The sequence below is a fragment of the Leptosomus discolor genome, chromosome 2 (assembly GCF_034619465.1).
Source record: "Leptosomus discolor isolate bLepDis1 chromosome 2, bLepDis1.hap2, whole genome shotgun sequence".
In the NCBI taxonomy this organism is placed as follows: Eukaryota; Metazoa; Chordata; class Aves; order Leptosomiformes; family Leptosomidae; genus Leptosomus; species Leptosomus discolor.
In genome coordinates, this window is record NC_141392.1 from 79,274,256 (window position 1) to 79,297,808 (window position 23,553).

A 23,553-nucleotide genomic window follows, 5' to 3' on the forward strand; every position below is an offset into this window, starting at 1 on the left:
CCTCCCCATGAGAAAATTCCCATCATTATCTAATGTGGGAATTCCCATTCCCATCTTCCGTCTCCAAATCATATTTTATAAGATGTTTGAATTTCTAGGCAGTTTTTATAGCCTTTGTCCTCCACCCTCCACTCTCTAGACTACATATTGTGCATGCTGGTAAGTGATACTTTCCCACATGGTGGCAGGTGCCTTATCATGCAAACTCAGATGTTGATTTATTTTGCTTGGCTGCTGTTACTTTTTCATGGACAAAACAGTCTTTTCTCAAGGCTGCAATTCTTCAGTGACCAGTAATTGCCATCAGTGAGTTATTTACAGTCACGGAGATTCAGTCACGGTTCAACCTGTGCCCGTATTTTCAAGCCCTTTATTGTCATCTCATGCTTGAACTCCACATCATAGCAAAGGACACCAGGTACCAGTCTTGGGGTCACATAGCAAGTTCTCATAAGGGGTTGATAGCAGGCCTAGTAGGCCAGGTTTGGGGCCTTTCAAGGTTAGCATAAGGCAGAATTAACATATGCTACTGATGGCAATATGGTTCTTACAGGGTAAAAATCCTGTCATTGCATCAGACTTAGGTTTTGCAGCTTTTAGCATTTCACATTAAAGAATTTTGGTTGACTATAGGGTTTTACAATTTGTAAACCAAACATATATTTCATACTTGAAATAGTCATGGCTGACTGCAACACATCTAAAAATTAGGCATTTGTAAGGTATGCTATGCAACCACTCTATAAATGGCTTCAAAGAAACAGTCATCTTAAGAGGCACTAGTGAACACATCAGTGTGTCTGTGTTTCCAGCAGGTCTGTTTTAGGAAAGAACTCTTGTAATTACTGTGGGTGAGGAACAACTTAAAAACTGTTGACTAAAAAGCTTTCATCGAAAAGGAAATTTCACTGATCTGAAAGAATTCTTCCACAATATGAGTTTCTACATTTAACTGTCTTTCTAGGCTATGTCTACATTAATGAATGTAATGGGAGTGAGTCTGGGGAGAGATGAGGATGTGATGACCTCACTATATGCATTTAGGTGCTATGGAGGTTGCTTCACATTAGCACTAATCTGGTCTTGCAGACTGAATGCCCAACAGCAACTGGAGAACAGAAAATCTCCAGTAATATGCATAATCTGGTTTAGGTTCACCTGAAAGAAATTCAGACGCTATAAGACCCTTTCACTCCACCCTATGATGAACTGAAGCTCAGTAAATGGGAGATATGGGGGAACGTCCTTCAAAAGAACAGCCATGATCTAACCTAAAATGTTTGCAAAGGTGCAATGATATAAAATTGATAGTTAACTCAAAGGACATAATCTACATATGTTACATATTATAGTTTAATAAAATAATATATGCTGAAAAATTGATGAAAAACAAGTAGAAACTACAGATTTAACATGTTTTTATTAACTACCCTTCCTCGCCCCTTCAAAATGCAAGATTTCACAGCTTTTCTGAAAATAGGTTTTTCTTGAAATATTAGCTTTTGCTTACCAGAATTCCAGCCTGGCAATAACTAGATCACAAAGGTCATTACACTTTTGTTTAACACATAAACTTTTATCCTAAGGGAAAATCTAGTTCATTTGCATCAAATATTTGCATGATTTGCATTAATTATTACTTTTGAATATGATTTGTATCCTAGAGAGTACACATTAGTGTATATGCTGTAAATGCTGTTCTCTGCCTGGCATAATCCTCCTCACTGACTGTTATTTTGCTTTCAGTCTACTCTTTCTCCCATGATGTAGTGATAGAGCAAGGGGTAATGGTTTTAAACTAAAAGAGGGCAGATTTAGACTAGATAAAAGGAAAAATCCTTTACTTTGAGGACGATGAGACACTGGAACAGGCTGCCCAGAGAAGTTGTGGATGCCTCATCCCTAGGAGTGTTCAAGGTCAAGCTGGATGGGGCTTTGAGCACCCTGATCTAGTGGAAGGTGTCCCTGCCCATGGCAGGGGGTTTGGAAGCAGATGATTCTTAATGGTCCCTTCCAATCCGAACCATTCTATGATTCTATGACAAAAAGGGAACTTGGGATGGAGAAAGAAAAGTTCTGCCCGTATTTCAGTGCAATTGTATTGTGTAGAAAGGGCTACTCATCCATATAATCCTGTCTCTGGAGTTAGTAGGTGGGGAGTTATGGAGGGTATGTGACAATAGCTCAATTGGGGAATGAGTCATCTTTTGCCATTCTCTTATGTTGAGCAGTCTTAAACTATTTGGTAATGTTCCTGGTCTTAGAAAATCCATTGCTTTGATTAAATGATTTTCTTCAATATGAAACATACTATTCAATTAAATTATCCTCAGCATAAAGAAATGGAAGACAGCAAATGAGCAAACCATGGAATGACCAGCATGTATACAAGTACGGAGCACTTTGCATAAGTGGGATGAGCTGACCTCAGCTGGAAGGTAAGCCCCTAGCCAGTCACTTGCTTGGTCCCCCTCAGTGGGATGGGGGAGACAATCAGAAGGGCAAATGTGAGAAAATTTGTGGGTTGAGTTAAAGAAAGGAAAAAAAACCAGAAAAGAAAAGAAAAAAAAACACAGTAGTGCAAAGATGATCATTACCACGAGCTGTCCAATGCCCTGCCAGTCTCTGAGCAATGGCTACTTGGGAAAAACTCCCCTCCAGTTTTATAGCTGAGTGTGACGTTACATGGTGTGGAATGTCCCTCTGGTGAATTCAGGTCAGCTTTCTTGATTGTATCCGCTCCCAGCCTCTTGCCCATCCCCAGTCTACTCATTGTGGGGGCAGAGTGAGAAACAGAGAAAGCCTTAGTACTATGCAAACAATGTTCAACAATGGCTAAAATATCGGTATGTGTATCAACATTGTTTTGGTTACAGATCTAAAACACAGCACCATATGGGCTGCTATGAAGAAAATTGACTCTATCATAGGAAGACCCAGTACACTATGAAGAGTTTCAAGAGATGAGGACTCTTCAGTTTGGAAAACAGCTGGCAGGGGCAGTGGGGAGAAGGGGGCAGGGCAGGGGGAGTGTATTGTAAAGCAACATAGAGAACTGTAACAGGGAACAAATATCCACCTTTTCTCACAGCAACAGTCCGGTGCAGCATCAGATGAAGTGGTCAGACTGCAGATATAAACCAAAGAAAAGGAATTGCTCTTTCACACAGCATGCAGGAGAAGTCTGGAACTCATCACCAGAGACTCCTGTTGAGGCTCTTTGTGTAAATGGGTTTGAAAATCTCTTAGACAAATTCATGGAAGAAGAATCAATCAAGGGCTATCAAACAGGATGCAGATGCAGCTTTTAACTGAAAAAAAATCTCTGTGTGGCAGGCTGCTAGAAACTAGAAAAGTAGTGAGAGAAATTAACAATCTCTGCTTTTGTTATTATTAAGCTCTCTCACCACACATTTAGTACAGGCCCCTTTCCGAAATGGGATGGAGGTTACATGGACCTTTACAAGGATCCATTATGTTTGCTGTAACGGGTCTGCCTGGCAAGGTTTTGGTAATGTGGGAGGGTACAGGGGTGGCTTCTGTACGAAGCTGCTAGAAGTTTCCCCTGTGTCGGATATAGCCAATGCCAGCCGGCTTTAAGACGGATCCGCCACCGGCCAAGGCTGAGCCAATCAGCGACAGCGTTTTTCACCTCTGTGATAACGTATTTAAGAGAGTGAAAAAGTTGTTGCACAGCAGAAATTGCAGCGAGTGAGAGGAGTGAGAATATGTGAGAGACACCAAGGTCAGTGAAGAAGGAGGGGGACTGCACCCCATGAAGGAGACCCACACTGGAGCAGTTCATGAAGAACTGAACCCATGGGAAGACTCACACTGGAGAAATCATGGAGGACTTTCTCCCTTGAGGGGGACCCCACATTGGAGCAGGAGAAACGTGTGAGGAGTCCTGCCCCTGAGGAGGAAGAAGTAGCAGAAAACAACAGTGTGATGAACTGACCCTAACCCTCATTCCCTGTTTTCCCCCCTGTGCCGCTGGGGGGGAGGAGGGAGGAAAATTGGGATCAAAGTTAAGCCCGGGAAAAGGAGGGAGGGGTGGGGGGAAGGTGTTTTAAGATTTGGTTTTATTTCTCATTACTCCTTTCTCAGTTAATTGGTAATAAATCACATTTCCCTTCAGTCGAGTCTGTTTTGCCCGTGACGGTAAATGCCGAGTGATCTCCCTGTCCTTATCTCAACCCCACAAGCCTGTTGTTATTTTTTTTTCTCTCCTCTCTCCTGTCCAGTTAAGGAGGGGGACTGATAGAGTGGCTTTGGTGGGCACCTGGCATTTTGGCCAGGGTCATCCACCACATTTTCCTTTTTCGCTCTTATGTTTATGGTCTTATTATTAGACTGCAGTTCAGCTCAGGTTATACTTTTCCAGTAACACACTTTTCATAAGGAGGCCACAGAAGATAGAAACCAGGATTTCCTGGCAAAGATGAATAATTTACGTTTCCCATCTACTCCATTGATTTGTGTTAGGTGTTCAAAACTAATTTCTTCCTCAGCAGGTGATTTCCTGTTGGAAACATCCCTGTTGACCTCTGTCTTCAGTTCTTGTTTAAACTGTTTGTACGCCTGTTTTTCCCCTTCTAAGTTCACAAGTCTAATTTTTTCCCCAGAGGGTGTTCACAGTTTCTTCAAAGCCTTCATTACTTATCTGGAGGCTGTGATGTTCCTTGACAACATTCACACCTCCCATTTGGCAGGTCACCCCGGTCGGGCAAAGAAGAGAGGTGATTCTAGTTAGAGATGCACTGAACTAGATGATTCTAATTAGAAGAGGTTAGAAAAACACTCAATTTCAGTCTGCTGCTTTCATTTCAGATAGTTTATCCAATATCTCAATTGGAAGCAGCAGGTATCTGATCTGAAAATAAATTGTTTTTCCTTAAACCTCGACCTTAGTGCTTTGGTATTTTTTTTTCCCTGATGCTTCAGTCTGAGTTAGTGGTAACAGCAGCATCAAATTCTGTTTTGGAATTGCAAAACTTGCAGCACTGTGCTGCTGTCTGAGGGTGGTGTACAGGCTTCAGTGAGGTCTTTTAGAAAAATGTTTCTAAAATAGGCAATACATTCAGTGAATGCCTGCTACCTAGTAGCTTGTTTTCGTTACTATGTTGAAAACATAGAGTTACAGATTGAAATGGAGCCCTTCTGAAAAAGACTTTGACCGTAATGATGTAGGATTATACATAAAGTACTTTATACATATATCTTCAACTATCTTATTTTCCATTTTATACAAGTTTAATAATATCACATTGAATTAATTTATATGCCTATTGGCAATCCATTATTTTTAACCAAGAGGGAGTTTAATCTGAATTTAAGATCAAGTTGAAATATCTAACAACGTGTACAAGTCAGATTGTGTGTTTCTGAATTTGTGTATCCAAGTGGCAGTGGTATTTAGGTTTATGGATTTTCACTAATAATGAATGAAATGTTAAAATGTTTTATGTATAAATATTTTGTTCAGAGAAGGAACCTATGTAGGCCCAAACACTTATCCCCAAACTGAGTCAATGACCCTATACTCTATATATATACCTTCATGTGTAAATGCAAGTATAAGAATGATGCAATTATAACTTTCAATTGCTCATTTCAGATCTCTTTCTTCACTTAAAATTTGGAACACAGTTAGAATCCATAGTTCCTCCAGAAGCCGAACTATCTTTTTAAAATAAGGCCACTGAAGACAAAATAGCTAAACCAAGCAGAGCAGGGTGGCAAAAGTTATATCCTGCTTTGATCTTTATAGCATTCTCCTTAACAGATCGAAACCGACTAACACTAACTGCATATCTGTGTCCTGGTGCTTTGTTCTTCTACTGGGAAACTATTTTTGGGCTAGACTTGATAAAGGATATGTGGAATATTGGGTCATGTTTTGACCAAGACATTGGCTGACATATGATCGTCCTGTCAGAAAATGTGTTTTTAGAGGAAAGAGCAAGCTGCCCCTGCATACGGCACCCTGCGGTGCCTGGGGAAAGTGAGGGTCCACAACAGCAAGCATCCCTCTACAGACTGTCTGCAAGAAATGGTGAAAACAAGGAAATACAGAAGACTATGCAGTAGGCTTTAGGAAAAGGGTCATCTTTAATTCTTACATACTGTTGCTGAACCACTGACCGATAGAGAACTGAAGGTAAGAAAACAGAGAAAAGGGGGAAAGGCAGTGCAATTTTTTGAAATACAAGGTTGGGGCTCAGAGTCAAGTTTGCAAATCTTTGTCTCTGATCCTTTTTTACTGACCATGTAAACATGGTAACTGGACAAAGATAACTCAATCTGTTTTGGGAAATGGAACCTGAACCCTGATATTTCTCATCTCTGTCAGGGGACAGACACTCCCTGAGGACCTGGAGCAGTGGGGGTTTCCCATGGGGTTTGTCAGGACAGGGCATGGCAGCCAGGACCAATCCCACCGTCCTAGCCAGGAGCAGGGCAGCTGGGGGGCTGAAATGGGGTCCTGCGCTGTAGGCAGATTTGAGGGAGACCTGGAGAGGTTGGGCAAGGCCAGCAAGGCCTGTTGTTGCTCCCAGGGCCCTGGTAGCCTCTTTCCCAGCAAAACACTCGTTTTTGAGCTACCTTATGTTGCCTTTGCTCTCATTCTTTCTCCTCCCTTAATGAATCTTTCCTTGCAGTCCTGTGGCAACATGAAAGATGAGGAGCCATCTGATCCAAAACTGATAAAATCCTATAGTAAAAAGAGATAGGAGGAAAAAAAAAAAAACCCAACCCAGGAGAATTAACAAGATTTCTGCCAGGTGAAAATCTATTTTTATTTGCTAAGGTGACAGCATTTCTGCTCAGGCATAATTTATATTCTTTCTTGCCTCTGTTGAACAGCATTACACAAGCTGTTGCATTAATAGTATGTTTTGGTGTCCAGGTCATCATGGGCAGTAAGTAGAGTAGAGTTCAAGTTTGTACTGTGATGGATCAGCACAGGTTTACATGTACTGCAGGTAACTTGTGTTTTTTCCTTACGTACTGTGACAGTTTCTGTATGTGACAAATTTTCGAACTTCTGCTTTTCTGGTATATGTTTGCTAAAGAGTTTGTTGTAACGCTTTAGAATAAATGCGTAATAATTACTAATTCATTTAGCACGCCTCTGTAATAATGTAAATCATGACGTTTTTCTGTGGCTTTGGTGGATGTAATATCTTTCAAAAATCCCACAAAATCCTGTTTCTTGTCTCAGTATAGTGAAGTACATCTACTTTAGTGTATCTAACTACAGTTAGTGTCTCTAACTGGAGATTTGGTAGTGCTCCAATTTCTTTGATGTGTTTAGTAGAAAGAGACTTGATAAGTACATACTAGTGTTTAGGGATAAGCGAAGCCAGTTTAATGTAAATGTTTTGATTTGATTGAAATTCAAGAGTTTGGCCTATTTCTGATGTCCCTTCCTTCTTCTACTTACCCTTAAATTTAATTAGAATGAGGTTTATTAGTCCTGGAAATAAAATCTTCATATGTAACTTTAAAAGAAGACATGGCAATACTTTGCTGTTTCTGTGGGGTGAAAAATCCAATAAAAACCCCCCACAAAAACAACCCCCCCCCAAAAAAAAACTCCAAGGCTTTTCATTCCTTTCTCACAGTAATGGAAAAAACCAGAGTTTGCATTTAAAAGTTGTGTTTGCCAACTGTGAGACTCTTATTCAATAACACAGAACAGCGAGTGACTATTTCCAAAGGTATTTTAAAAGACACACTTGCAAGTGCCTTACAATATTTGAAGTAGTGTTATTTCACCATTTTTAACTTCTCTTGTGAAATTCTTCACATGGAGAAGCTCTCCTTGTGTTAGACAAAAGCATATCTCTTCAAACTGAGGTATTTAGTTATTAGGATTACAAAGTTGAACAGTAAGCACTTGACCTGTGTTGCTGCTGCTCATATAACATCATGAACAGGCTGATGGATCATGAAAACCTGAAGACAAAGATAGGTAACAGAAATGGTACTCCATTTTGCTGTTCCTTTCTCTGTTGAGGTTATTGAGAAGGCAACTTAAACAAATCATGCAGCTAGATTCCTTGTCATGGTGCAACACTAAGTATGTCCACAATTTTCTGAAAAGAGTGCATTTAATAAACAATGTGTCTTAGTGAATCAGAGTGGGGAGAAGCTTGAAACAGACCATCTTTCTGAAGGCAAGATCAACTGTGCCTGTATTGTCACAGTCAGAGCTTTGTTCTGTGTATCTTCCTCCAATGATGGAGATCCCCCCATCCTACTAAATAATCTACTTCAGTGCTTCGTTATGAATCGGGAAATCCAGCCTGAATCACACTTTTGTAATCCTAAAATTTTTCCTGTATTTTGGTGTAATTACATAGATAACCATGCCCAAACAGCCTCCTGCTTTTTCTGTGTTTTCTTTTAATTTTTTATTAAGTCAACTTCCAGTTTTACAGCTCCCATTGAAATACAGATGGAAATGCAGGGGCCATATATTTATCCTGACTTATGTCCTTGCATCTTTTTGAAATTCCTTTTTTTTTCCTTCCTTCCATCAATCATGGTTAGGGAGTTAGAATTGGTTAAATTAAATTTTGAAACCGTATCTGCTCTCAAAATACTAGTTATCAGGTCCCCCACCAGTCATATGTTGGAGGGTGTCATGCAACTTATGCCTTACAGAAATGGTAGAAAAATACCATTTCCCCTGAAACAACAGGGAAATATTTCAGCATATCAAATACGACTTTTTTCATACATACATCAGTTCTGGCAGTGGAACCCTAAGCCTGGAAATTTCTGCAGAGAAAAGGAAGTTAATCATCATCACTTTACACTTGTCTCTACCTTACGTTCCCTATCCCATTTTCCCCATACTAAATTCTCTGGTTTCTTTAAAGAGAGTCTCCTTGTATGCTAAGACTGATTTTTAAGGCTGTTTTTCATTGTTTATGTTTGTTAAAAATCAGCATCTGAAATGGCTTTGCAGCCTAAGGCTGGAGAGAGGCAGCAGGAAAGAGAGATGCAGGAGTTCAGCTTTGTTTTTCTCCGGTATGTCTGTTGGCAGTCTCTCCATATGTTTGGCTTCAGTCTCCCCGAAACCAGTGCCTGAAGCCTTCACAGTGTGTTGCTGCAGTAGAGCAGCAGAAATTCAAGGGTTTATCTTTATTAGATTTGATCACTCACTGTTTATGAGGCAGCACAGCTTGTGCTGATAATGAAAGACCTCCTCTTTACCCCCCCTCCCAATTAGTAGGTCTTGCCAGTCTCATATTCCGTACTAAAAAGTCTTGTGTCAATATTGACAAGATGAGAAAAGGAAAATGAATTGACTTTGCACAGCTTGAGTCTGATCCTGTGAAAAATTCTGTGGGAGAAGGGCTGGACTCCAGCAGTTCTGTCTTATTCTCTAACACTACCCTAGAACACAGTTAATACTTTAGATGATGAGGATGATGCTTATAACACTGAATTTGATATTTGCTTCATCAATTACTTCAGAGTGTGTTCAAGGTGTTATGACTCGCTGAACACAAGAGTAAAAAACACCAAAACCCTTCCCCCTCAAAAAGAATAAAAAATCCACTAAACTTTCCTTACCACTTAGGAACTGGTTTATGGGAGTTGACATTGTGAAGAAGCAAATGCCAGAAACCCCAGAATTCCCAAGAGGCTTTGTCTTGTGATGAAAGAACTGAATCTCATGAGTCTGAGATGTGCGACCTAGTGAAAAATAGTTAATCTTTCAAGGTTCCCTATTTGCAAAATGAGATAGTAATACTTCTACTTACTTTCCTCTGTCTTGCCCGGACCAATTCCAGACATTTCAAGCAGTGTCTCTTTAAGGCAATGTGTATGCATAACACCCAACCAAAGACAAAATGACAAAAAGATGAGAAAACTTTTAATCTCAGTTTAAACTGGGTACTTCATATGATGCTTCATATCAATCATATTTAATGATTATATAAGTAGCAAGAAAATAGGCACCTAAGGGACCTTTAATAGTTTAAAAATGCAGACGTAAAGCAGACCAATTAAGTATGAAAAGAAGGATCAGTACTACATAATAAAGATTTATAGGTCAAAAGAGCAACACAAAATCAACATATTGCTTAGGGATTCAATTATCTGATTAGACAGTAATTCTGCTGTTGCTGTTCACCTTGCACAAGCTGTGGCGAATCATATTGTGAATCATCTGCAGATCATAAAATCATAGAATCATTCAGGTTGGAAAAGACCTTTGAGATCATCGAGCCCAACCATCAACCCTACTCTACCACGTACACTCCTAAACCATATTGCCAAGCACCATATCTAAACAACCTTTAAACAAATTAAGGGATGGTGACTCAACCACCTCCCTGGGCAGCCTATTCCAATGTCTGACAACCCTTTCAGTGAAAAAATTTTTCATAATGTCAAGCCTAAACATACCATGGTGCAACTTGAGCCTTTTCTTTCTTGTTTTATCATTAATTACCTGTGAGAAGAGACCAGCACCTACCTCTCTACAATGCCCTCTCAGGTGATTGTAGAGGGCAATAAGGTCTCCCCTCAGCCTCCTTTTCGTAAGACTAAACAGCCCCAGTTCCCTCAGCCGCTCTTCATCAGACTGATTCTTTAGGCCTTTCGCCAGCACTATTACCCTTCTCTGCACTCTCTCCAGCACCTCAGGGTCTTTCTTGTATTGAGGTGCCCAAAACTGCACACAGTATTCTAGGTGTGGCCTTACCAATGCCGAGTACAGGGGCACTATCACCTCCCTATTCCTGCTGGCCACACTATTCCTAATACAAGTCAGGATGCCTTTGGCTTTTTTGGCCACCTGGGCACTCTGCTGACTCATATTCAGCCACTTGTCAACCAGCAGGTCCTTTTCTGCCAGACAGATTTCCAGCTGCTCTTCCCAAGCCCGTGGCACTGCATGGGGTTGTTGTGACCCATGTGCAGGACCCAGCACTTGGCCTTGTTGAAGCTCATACAGTTGCCTTGGCCCATCGATCCAGCCTATCCAAGTCCCTCTGTAGAGCCTCCCTACCCTCAAGCAGATCAACACTCTCACCTAACTTGGTGTTGTCTGCAAACAATGGGAGCTTATTACACATACCAGCAAGCAAAGTTTTAGGTATCAAGTGAAAAGTTTGCAAAACACTTTTTCTATAGCAGAATGTAATTTTGCAATCTACTGACAGTGACACCATTAAGCACCTAAAACATCTGGTAGACAAACTGTTAAGGTTTGTTAACGTTTGCATTGCTGTGGTGCATTTCATCTTCAAGTGGCAAACCAACTTATTTACTATTCTTTTCTTTTACTCCTTCCCCACTTACGGGTCACAAATTCTTGGTACCGGAAGAAAAAAAATAGTCTGATAAGAAATAATCAAAATGCAGCACTCAAAGGACGTGGCCAGCATTTACAGTTCTTGGTCTTTTTCTCCATTAGTTCTCTAAGGTCTTCAGTTGTTGTCATGCCTAATTTCACCGAGCTGTGAGAACATCATCTAGATTTGTAATCTCAGTTTGATATTTTTAGCACAACAGTGAAGCTGAAATAAAGAGCCAATTCTAATAACTGTATTAGAGCCTAATATAATAATAATTGCGTTAAACCCAAATAAAATGGGACCCTCATAGGTGTTCCTGTGAGTTTTGTGGGAGATTGGGTGCTTGCTTCTGGAAAGCTGGTCCTTTTATGGAGCAATGTCTTAGGAGAAGCTTGCATAGAGCAGTACCCACCAACAAAGATATATATCAGGGCTCTTCACTTGGCTGTTTTACAGCTAGAGTCTCGCAGACAGTGGAATGAAATTAGAACTATTTCCTTTGCAGACTTCAAAAATCTTCCAGCAGGCTTTATGATGTGGCACCCGGCTTTTGAAAATGACTGGTATGTGCCAACTTTCTTAAAGACATCTCTAGACAGAACAGAAACCAGACCAACATGTAGTTCAGTTGTGAAGTGAGAGGTATCATTAAAAAGGCAATAAGAACAATAGATGCTTGAATTGTTCCAGAGCACAGTGAGCCTCTGAAGCAGTTAAGCAAGGTGAATGTCGAAACAAACAAGGAAACAGGGAAACTTGTGGTTGTTAGGTTAGGTGGTTGTTAATTGGTTAATAAACATGATATTATTGCTTTAAATGCTCAAGGACTATTTTAAAGGGTCTCTTCCCAAAACGCTTTCATTGGCTTTTTTTGACAGTAAGTGCAAATTTGCTTCTCAAGATCTCATGTCTAGCTGTTGAATGTTTGAGCAACAATATATTTTCAAAAAGCCTCCTACTTGTACCACACTGCTGTAGAACACATCCAAAAGTAATGCACTTACATATGTTTCTAAACATGCTTGTTCGGCTAATAACAGCTGAAATAAGATTAGTTCTTAAGGATACAAGGGTTATTCTCATTATCAATTATTACTGCATCCCTTATTTTTTTTCCAGAAAAAAATCATTTAATGTAACATATTTCGAAAGACTTGTGCATGTCTCACCTATAATGGTGGAAGATTAAATTACCTTGCTGTTCACTGCCTTTTGAGAAGAAAGCATCATATCAATTTTATTACCAACAAATACAAATTCTTGGTCTTACATGTTGAGATTTTTTGACTGCCAAGATTGCTGATAGAAATATATATGTCTCAATCTTAAATGCAGAACTTCCTAAAGCTGGCCACACAATTAAAAAGAGAAGAAGTAACTTATAAGCAATAAAACATAATAAGATGTTAACTAATTGCTAGGAAGTTATCTACTATACAGAAACCTCTTATTGGACACTACTAAGTGTTAGTTATATACTCAAGCTATACTTAATCAGCTGCTTGCAATTAATTTTATTATTATTTTAAAATGTCAATCCCATACACTCTATGTATAGTTGTCTTGCACAATGTAAATGGCATTTTGAAGATGATGATTTTTTAAATTCTGTATATTGGAAAACACTAGTAGTACCTTTCATTAGGGAACAGAAATGACTCTAAGAAGTTAATGATTTTGAAATAAGGCATTTTGACATGCAAACTATTATACAGCAGCTTGTTGAAAGATGCTAAAAATAATGTGACAGTTCTTTAGTGTATACGTAGGTAGTAGCAATGGTGTTAGATCCTTGCTTGTACTTTTCACAAAATGCACAACTGTCGTGTTTTATAAGAGGTGAACACTTTAAAAAGCTCGTATTTGCACGTATGTGTGGGTGAGCACAAGGAAACAAAAGAAAATTCCCTCCTAACAACAACAATGTGTCTCTAAACAAAGAAGATTTGACCTACAACATTCATCAGTGTGATTACAACCAGAACAAAATTTGCTCAGATATAAATGTAGATTGTTTTCTGATTTTGTGAGAATTTTGAGCAAGTTGGTTTTATTCTATTGATTAATTGTGTTGCAGACATTTAATATTTCCTAGTACTAAATATTAATACTAATTAATGCTAACTAGTGCTAAATAGGAATATTAATTAGAAATACTATTAAATAAAGATCTATAACAGCCCTGGTTGCCATATATCTGCATATAGGTGACTTTTCTATCATTTTGAAATTAATGGGAACTCATTTTGATTTATGGTCTCCTTATTTTGGAGTAAAACTGGACCAACTTTTCTGAAGGCTCTGCTGTCATTGCTGATAACAACTGCACTTGGAGGCAAACATAATTTTCTTGACCCATCTTTGCTGGTAGAAAAGAAAATTGCACTGCCCGCATCCAAGTGGGCATTGCCAGACATCTCCTGTTTATGTATGTGCTCCTTAAATCATAACAAGTAACACAAACCAAGTGAGCATGGCTTTGTTTTTTTTTAAAAACAGGGACAGAATTAATCTCGTCTGATTTAACTGGTCTCACCTAACTCTAAATCAGCCTTCTTAGTCTTTTGTTTAAATTAGGAAGGGAAAAAAATATGACATGGCTTTTCATTTCACCTATTTCGAGCACCTATTCTATCCTATTTTAGGATAGATTCAATGTGCCTATTTCTCTCCATCACCTTCAAAATGGATTCAAGGTGCCTATCTTTCATGTGAATGATTAACATTGATGTGCCTAATTTGAGGTAGATAAAATCTCTTCATAATATTTAACAGGTCTGCATTTGCAAAGGTAAACTACGATCACCTTTCAAATATATGTTATATATCATGTATTTTTACAGAGAGGAACTGAATACTGTATCTACTCCCTTGTGATTTTTTTTTTTTGGTAGATATTTAAACATCGGAAAACTGCCCTTATCAAAAAGTCAATAACTCAGATTACCTGAATTTGCACGAGGGAAGATATTGGGGTTTATTTCTTGGTATTTATACTCGGTGATCCAAGTTTTACTCTGACTTATAATCATTTAAACCTGGAGTGGTTTCATTGATTCTGATTAATTTTTTTTCTGTTTCCATAAGTTAAGTCCTATATAATAGAAAATGGAAGAACCCTATCTCTTATTACCAGTGAGGTGTTTTGGTTTTTTTTAAACTAGTCTATTCCTAATAAGTAACATGGTCCTTTTTGTAATCTATGTAGTCTATATTGCTGCTGAAAATAGAAGTTATTATTACCTCACACCTCAGATTGAAACGTTAACTGTAAAACTGGTTTTATACATTAACATTCCTTCTGGCAAAACAGACAGAAGATTAAAATGCTTCTCTAACAAAATTCTTGCAATTTAGTATTATTCAAGTATTATCCGAGATGGAGAACTATAGTGATTTATTGTGGAAAAATTAAGAGACCTATTGCTTGCCATGGGAAGTACAGACATACTGTTAGTTTGACATAAACCACATAAAGATATTAAATGTGACTCTAATTAGTTTTATTCACCACTAGAGTCTCTGCAGTTAGATTCCTTTGATGCCATCCCGCTTCTATCTACCATGAATAATGGGAATGGTTAGTGAATAATATTTCATACTGCCACATTCCAGTAGAAGTGGTTTCCACTTGTATGCACTGTTACAGTGGATGCACTTTGATAAAGTGGTAAAAATGAGAAGCTCATAACTATCACATTTCTTGACACATAAAATCCTGCAGATTGGTGATACATCAGCATGCACAAAATTACGCTTTGCTAATACATTGAACCTGTTTATTATAACACACTACGCTTACTTAGTCACTGTTGTACAATGTGTCTTATTTGCTATGTACTTACATAATGCTACTCAGCAATAAAGTAATATCATATAATTCAAAATAGCTTTAATTAAATAAACCAAAATCAACTTTCCAGTTTATTAAAAAAAGCAAAACAACCTAGAAGCAGAAAGAAAGAGTCTGCAGCTTACTCTAAAAGTTCTGGCCCCTAAAGAATAAGCTATCTATTGATCTGGAAAAATCTACAAAACTGCTCCTAAACTAGGATCGTAACTTTGGTAAGTAACCTCGTCCAAGGACACGTAAAAGCTTGTGGTGGGTTGACCTTGGCTGGCTGCCAGACACCCACCCAGCTGCTCTCTCACTCCCTCCCCTCAACAGGACCAGAGGAGAAAATAAAATGGAAATGCTCATGGGCTGAGATAAAGACAGAGAGATCACTTACCAGTTACTGTCACAAGCAAAACAGACTTGACTTGGGGAAAATTAATTTATTGCCAATTAAAATAGATTTGGAGAGTGAGGAACAAAGAAAATTAAAATGATGCCTTCCTCACAACCCTCTTTATCCAAGGCTCAACTTCACTTCTTAATTTCTGACTCCTCTAGCTCCTCCACCCCTACAGAGCAGCACAGGGGGATGGGGAATGAGAATTTGAGTTCCTGTCTGCTGCTCCCGCCTCCTCACTTTTCCCCTGCTCCAGCATATGTCCCCTCCATGGACTGCAGTCCTTCAGAATAAACTGGTTGCAGTCTTTCAGAATAAACCTGCTCCAGCGTGGGCTCATCTCCACAGGCTGCAGTTCCTTCAGGAAATATCCACCTGCTCTGGCATGATGCTCTGCATGGGCTGCAGGGAATACCTTCTTTACGATGGTAATTTCCAAAACTTTCATGGGCTACAGGGAAACACTTGCTCCAGCTCCTAGAGCACCTCCTCCTCTCCATCTCCTGTGACCTTGGTGTTCACAGTATTGTTTTTTTCCTCACTTCTCACTGCTGTGTGGCATTTTACCCTTTCTTAAATACATTTTCCCCAAGGCACCAACAGGGTTCAGCTGTGTCCTGTGGTGGGTCTGTTGGAGTTGGCTGTCTGGCACAGCGCAACCCCTGGCCTCTCCGCACAGAGACCACCCCTGTAGCCCACCCGTGGCCAGGATCTGGACACGGACACCCAAAACATACCTTTTTGACTAAAAGAGACCTCCTGATTAGTTTGCTATTGAGACTTCTGAATGAAGAAGGAAGTAAGTAAAATAAGTATGTATTATTTGTCCTGTCTCACAAGGAACATGTTTATTGTATTGCACATTGCCTAGTACTTTGTGTGTGGCCTGCTGAACGGGAAAGGCAATGGGAAATGCTGTATTAAATTTGTGTATGGCAGAAATTGACCATCTGTGTCAACACTGAACAGGGACAATAGTGCTTGCGTTAGAGGGAGAGGACTTAATGGCTCATGATGAAAAAATCTGCTTTGTCAGTAAAAAGGGTGGAAAGAAAAATCCCACATGTAACCACAAATATCTATGTGGTGAATATAGTTACATCAAACAAAAATGCTTATAAATCTTGTGTTTTGGAAATCAACGATACTGACAAAGTAATGTTTTTGTCCATAAATAGTGCTTTCACTGGGAGGTTTTCCAGGTATAATTGTGCTAGAATATTGATGAATTATTTCCAGAAATAAGATTAATCTAAGGAGTTTTCCAGATGAATAGAACAATCTAAATAAATTAGTAATTTTTATTACATTTTAAGATTTTGGCATTAAAATGTACTGTTTTTCAGTCCAGAAAAATATCAAAGGAAAGGGAAGTTGCAATGAAGTATAACAGTGTTGGGAGCAGGACTCATGGTTATGCTGAGCAGAGAAAAGGTTCAAGTTTAGGCCACAGCTTAGAAAGGGCACAAAATAATTGTGAAAGAAAGTAATTTCCCTAAAGAGACAGTGAGGTAAAGAGAATATTCTGTGTCATCTGTAAAGTAATATGAAACTTTTCTATTATGACCTTAATGACTTCCGTCTTTTTTTTTTTTTTTTTTTTTTTTCCAGGCAAGATGGGAAAGATAAGGCTGAAATGAGTTCTTAATTAAAATTAAGTGAATTGAGGAAACACTGATGATTCTCTGTTATCTCGAAAACTCCTTTGGAAAGAAAATGTGGAAATGAGAGGTCTGTTTAGCTAAAGAAATGCTAAGAAATTTTAGTCAGCTATTCATTATTTTTATATGACTTTAAACTTGCAAAATGGTAATAACTTCTAACGTATGTTTGAGAAAAGTCAGATTTAACAAATGACTGAAATAATAGTCAGTAGACGTTCAATACTTTGATGTTTTGGCCAGTAAGGTAAAGCAATATTTAAGGAGTAAGTAGGTAAAGTAAATAAAACACATACAAAAAGCTGTTTTGAAAGAACGCTTCTTTGGATCCAGGTTGATAAATTTCCCCATATTTCTTTTCCCTGTTCTGTGTTCTTGAAGGCAAACCACACAAGACATCAGCCTGGATTGAAGACTTTACCTTAAGAAATGAGGAAACATTAACCTTGCCATGTGATTGCTACTGAAGTAAATTTTAGAGTTCTTGCAATAATTTCAGTATGACCAGAAAAAAAATGATCTTCAAAAACTTTATATGGATTAATTAGCCTAATACAGTGTTAGTGTTATCTGACAGTCAACTTTTGTCTGTAAAGAGTGAATAAAACATTTAAAACCACAACAGCATCACTGAGATCATCATGTAAAAACGTGCCTAGTTAAGACTTAAGTGGGCAGTCATGCCAATATTTATTAAAGAAAGAAAAAAAACAACCAAACAGAACTAGCTTAGAGTTGAAGAATGAGCCATTCTGTGTTGGGTTAGAATGGGGTCAAAAATAATGACTTCAGATTTTCGCTGGGTCTTCTTTACCACTGCCTGTCTAATTGAACATTAAAGGGATTTAGGTATCTAGTTCCCATGTGACTGAAAATTCCAAACATAATTACAAATTGAGAGAAATAAAAGGCAGAACACAAGATGGAGACTTGCACATAAAAGTCAGAAAATAAGAAGACTAAAATAAAAGTGAATCTTTCACAAACTGAAGCCATAACCATGAAAAGTATAATACCTGTTGTTGAGCAGAGATATTAGAGGAGAATTGGGAACGCGTTTTTTTCCAGAGTTCGTATAAGAAAGGAGCCAATACCTGCTGGTAGCAGTAGTGTGGACCTTACACTGACACTGTAATGTTTAGGAATATATTTGTCAGTGACCCAGACCCATGCCTCACTGAGAAAATATTTGCCATATCTTTTCTTCAAAGATATCATTTTCTCAGCAACTAGAAAATGTACCAGAAAAAACAGCTACACACAGAAAGACTAAAACACAAGTGGTCTCTCATAAAAGCATTTTTTCTGCTTCTCAGAAGATATTGGCTTAGGTTTTGCTCATTTCATCTAATTCTGTAGGAAGTTATGCCCACTGGAAAAACATTAACTCTATCAGACTAAGGCATACAAACACAGATAATATTTAATCAATGTTACAGGCCACTGGAGAGACAGTTACAAGCAGGACAACCTGGCTCCAGAGGAGTTTTCTTCTGGAAAGCAAAGCAATGGCTTCCCTTGGTGAAGGAATTGTGAAACAGAACATCTTCCGATTGTTGACAGGAATGCCAGCTGTTTTGGAAGATAAATCATTACATTGCCCAGCTTTAGTGGACAGACCTTCTCCAGAGCCATGCTTGGGAATAACAGAACTTTCCATTGTAGTGCATGTCTTTGGGACTGCAGGCAGACTGTAGACGAGCAGAGAGAATGCATCATTACTTCTGTGATTTGCTTCCTAAGTATCTGCTTAGTATATCTGGAGAACCATGCAACAGTTTATGTATTTCATGAAGTGGTAAATTACACTCTAGATTCTCTTTTTGTTCCTTCAAGTTGCCTGCCAGTCACACTATGCATCTATTTCTGTGATAAGAGGTGAAAATAGAGGCACTTCCTAAACCACTATCCCACCAAATTACCCCACATCAGCTATATTTGCATGCTATGAGTGTTTCCTCATCCTACATTTACAGGAAGTTTGTAAAAATAGCTGTTGAACCTGTGTTTTCAAGACAACCCATTCTGTCCTGAAGGAATACGATTTCAAAGTAGAATGAAGCAGCAACAGAAAGTGGCGCATCAGAACAGAAAAGGGTTCAAGAGCTATTGTTGATTGCAAAACAGGATGCTCTTTGGTTTCTCACTTCACCTGGGTAAGAGGTGGGGATAGGCAATCACCTGAATTTCGGTGTCACTGCTTAGGCCCTCCTTTGAAATAAATGAGAATCTTCCACATTTATTTGTGGCTAACATTTTTAACCTGTCTAAAACTAACAAAATCCTAGCAAAATCTTATGCTTAAGCAAATATGCTCACTTGATGACATTCCAGAACAACATGTTTACTGTCTGTCTTAGTTATGTCTCTTCTTCTCATTCCAGTTCTCTAAGCTTTTTTAGTTCCACTGCAAAAATGTTGGCATTAATTATATGAAATAGCAGAGCCAAAACTGAAGATTTTGGTGAGATACCTGAAAAAAGCTGTACAATGCTCGACACTTTAATATGAAAACAAATCAGCAAATGTTTTCCTATATGTAAATAGTTGTTGATATTATTAAAAAGTTTTCTTGTGCTCAGAAAATGGATTCTGAGACTCTTCACTTTGAGGAAGCTGATGTCTAAGTAATAATGTATACCTGCATAGTTTGGAACTATCGATAATATCATTGCAAATCTTATGTGTAATCTATGTAATGTAATGTTCTTTGGGTTCTTAACATCTGATGCCACAGCTGTTTGGAAAGATACACCAGTAATGCATTTAAAAACTTGGCAAGTAAAAAGAAACTTCTACAAAGCTGAATGCACATTTATTCCTCAACATTTTAAATTTAGGAAATGTCTAGTACTTTTGAACATAAGCTTTGCCACTAGGTGTGTAGGCTGTTTTTTATAATACACATGTGCAAGAGAGCTCCAAATACATGCACTGTGCAGTCTGTTACAATAGACTGCTTTAATAATCTGGTGAAGTAAACATAAATATTTTCAAGTGAGCCATGCTGGTACTGTTTTCTGAATGTCAAATTCAGCCACAATGAGTCTTTACATACTTTAAAAATCATGGAATAATAAAATTCCTATCATAAACTAGGACATTAGAGGGTCAAATTTTGCATTTAGATGTCCAGGTAAACTCAACCATGGGAGACACTTGTATTGAACTGCACTGTGGCCTGTGTGACCTGAACTTTCTGCTAATTTTGAAGGGAAAGGTATATATAGAGAATATGGTGGGATATGAACTTTCAGAAAATCTAGTATTGTGAAATACAAATAAGCTACAATAAAATGTGGTTTGTTTTTTTTTTTTTTTTTCAGAAAACATTATGAAATCTCTTTGTAGATCAGCCCAAATGAAGCACTACGCTGTCCTAATCAGCTGATTTGGTCCTTGCTTACTTTAAGTTGATCCACTCAAATGATAATGTTACATGTAGACACTGAAACATGTTTACACATATCTTTGTTGTGGTTTTTTTTTTTTTTCCAGATCAAAGAAATTATTACCTTTGAAACACAAAGAGACCTAAGAGGATGAAGCAAACATATTCAAAGTACTCAAAAAGACAAAATACTAGAATTTTAATCATAAAATTTTCTGCATATGAATATATACACATGCAAATACACACAAGTTTATGTGTATAGCTACACATATTTTAAATATAATCACATACACACTCTTGGTGTAATTACATCTAAATTAATTGTATATTCATTTGGAAGCCATGTGGTATAAATATATGAGATGAAAGGTCTCTGCCAGCACCTAGTGATGAGTCTAGCTTCTTTGGCAGAGGTGACAATGGGTATGTCAGCATAAACACACCAGCTGTGTTTTCATTATCCATGGGCTTTGGGCACTGCTAACCAGTCACAGCAAGTCCTGACAGTGTTAGAATCATAGAATCATAGAATCATTAGATTGGAAAAGACCTCTGAGAACATCAAGTACAACCGTTGAGCTAAAACCATCATGGCCACTAAACCATGTCTACAAGTGTCACATCAACAGTTTTCAGTTTTTTGAGTGCCTCCAGGGATAGTGACTCCACCACTTCCCTGGGCAGCCTGTTCTGATGTTTGACTACTCTTTTGGTAAAGAAATTTTTCCTAATTTCTTTAGGAAAATGAATGGAGCAACTTGAGGCTATTTCCTCTTGTCCGATCACTTGTTACTTGGGAGAAGAGACAAACACCTACCTCACTACAACCTCCTTTCAGGTAGTTGTAGAGAGCAATAAGGTCTCCCCTCAGCCTCCTCTTCTCCAGACTAAACCCCCCCCCAGTTCCCTCAGCTGCTTCTTATAAGACTTGTCCTCTAGAACCTTCACCAGCTTTGTTGCCCTTCTCTGGACATGCTCCAGCACCTCAATGTCCTACTTGTCCAAGGACCAAGGACCAAGAACAAATGCCAAGGATTGAATGCAACTTCTGAACAAAGAGAGAGATGACTCCACTCCTTGCTGTTTTATCTTACATGGCTCTTTCCACACAACTCTCTGATTTAAAGCCTTTCAGTGCCACCAAAACCTGTCCATGAGCCCAGGAAGCCAAAACCCTGGTGCAGGGAAGAAAAAGAAGCTGAAATCAGGGCACTGACAGCAAGAGCCAAGTGGTGCATTTGTTATTTTTGAAAGGAATATATAAGCATTTGAACTTGATCCTTGTTGCTACCAATAGTTCCCACAAAAAAGTTTCAGAGAGTAATGCATCACAGAGTTATGGTGACAGTTACGGTGAAAAGATAAACTCCTAACAACAAATGTGATGTAGCTATGTCTGTTCTTGTCACTGGAGAAAGCATGCAGATGAAGATACAAATGATAATGACCTGGTATTTTAACAGTTGGCTTAGCCTGATACAATGAAAACAGAGATGGTGTTTCTTTGCCTATAACATTGATGTTTTCAATGAGTATGATGAATGGAAACCATGTAGTAAGGTACTTACTATTATCTCTTCTGAGATTATCCATCTCTTCCATCATCAGCACATCCTATTCCTTAACGATCCATCTGTCCAGTGATAGGATATTTGGACTACACCATTCAGCAGCAATAGGCCTTTCAGCTGAAAGAATGAATGTCTTAGCTGTGCTTATGAGATGTTCACAGATGAATTTCAATCTACTCCCTCAAATATCTATCCCTGAACATGTTTCAGCTGCACAGGATTGTGTGTTCTGTTGCCACCAGCTCAAGATTTCTTGCTTAGCATTCTAGATACTCTCTGATATTTGCTGGTCTTCAGTTCGAAAAAACTCCTGGGATGATCAGTGATTCTGAATATTGCAGGCTTAGATTTTAAACATATCAAGTAGAAAATAAGTATCCCTAAATCTTAAATCTTAAAGTGTGTGATCTTTATAACTTGGCACTTGATCAGAATTAGCCAGAGCCTTTTTTCTTTTATTCTTGGTATTAGAAAATACACAAAGGTCCTTGAACTCTGATGCAGTAAATGCGTTAAGTACTCACTTACATATATGTTCAGTAGTCAACAGCGGTCAACTTGTGAACAGAATTGGAGAATTCCTCATTAGTAAAGGAATAAAACAAGAAAACATAGTTATGTCATTACAGAAATTAATGGTGACATAAATCTTGAATGCTTCATGTGATTTTGGTTCTACTTGGAAAAAAAATAGGAAAAGGAAGTGGTAGAAGAAAAAGTGGTAAAGATAATGATGGCAATCAAAAGTATGGAATTATCTCTGTACAAACATGAAATAGAAGATACTATTGGGAAAGAAACAGGGGATCTTATGGTAGATTCTATAAAACTGTATATATAGCAGATGTAATTATTCTGTTTAATCTGTAGAGACAGACTACTTCTAAGACATTGAAGTGACTTCCCATAGAAATGTTACATACAAATACAGATCTGGAGCAGGCACAACTTCAAAATTTTAATGCTAGTTTTAATGCCCAAATTGTATCCCTAGTGCTAATTATCACTACTTTACAGAAAGGTAAGACTAAAAAAAACAAATGGGGAGAGGGGGTAGAGGAAAATTAAACCAGTATAAAAAATTGTGAAAAAAAGGAAAAAACATTAAAAAATGCTAGAAGCAATCAGTGGAAGCCCTGCCTCTGAGGAATGATATGATAATGTGTCATTTCTAATGTGAATGCTTGCAAAGGTTTTTGAAGTCATGAAATAGAACCTATTATTAAATGTGCAATATGTTGCTATCTTAGCAGTGTGAAATCCCAAGCAAGAGTCTATTATTTTCCCCTGTTAATTTCTGAACCATTTTGCTGTTCCGTCAATAAGGTGCTGATAGTACAATGTTCACCTGCCATTTCATACAAACAAAAG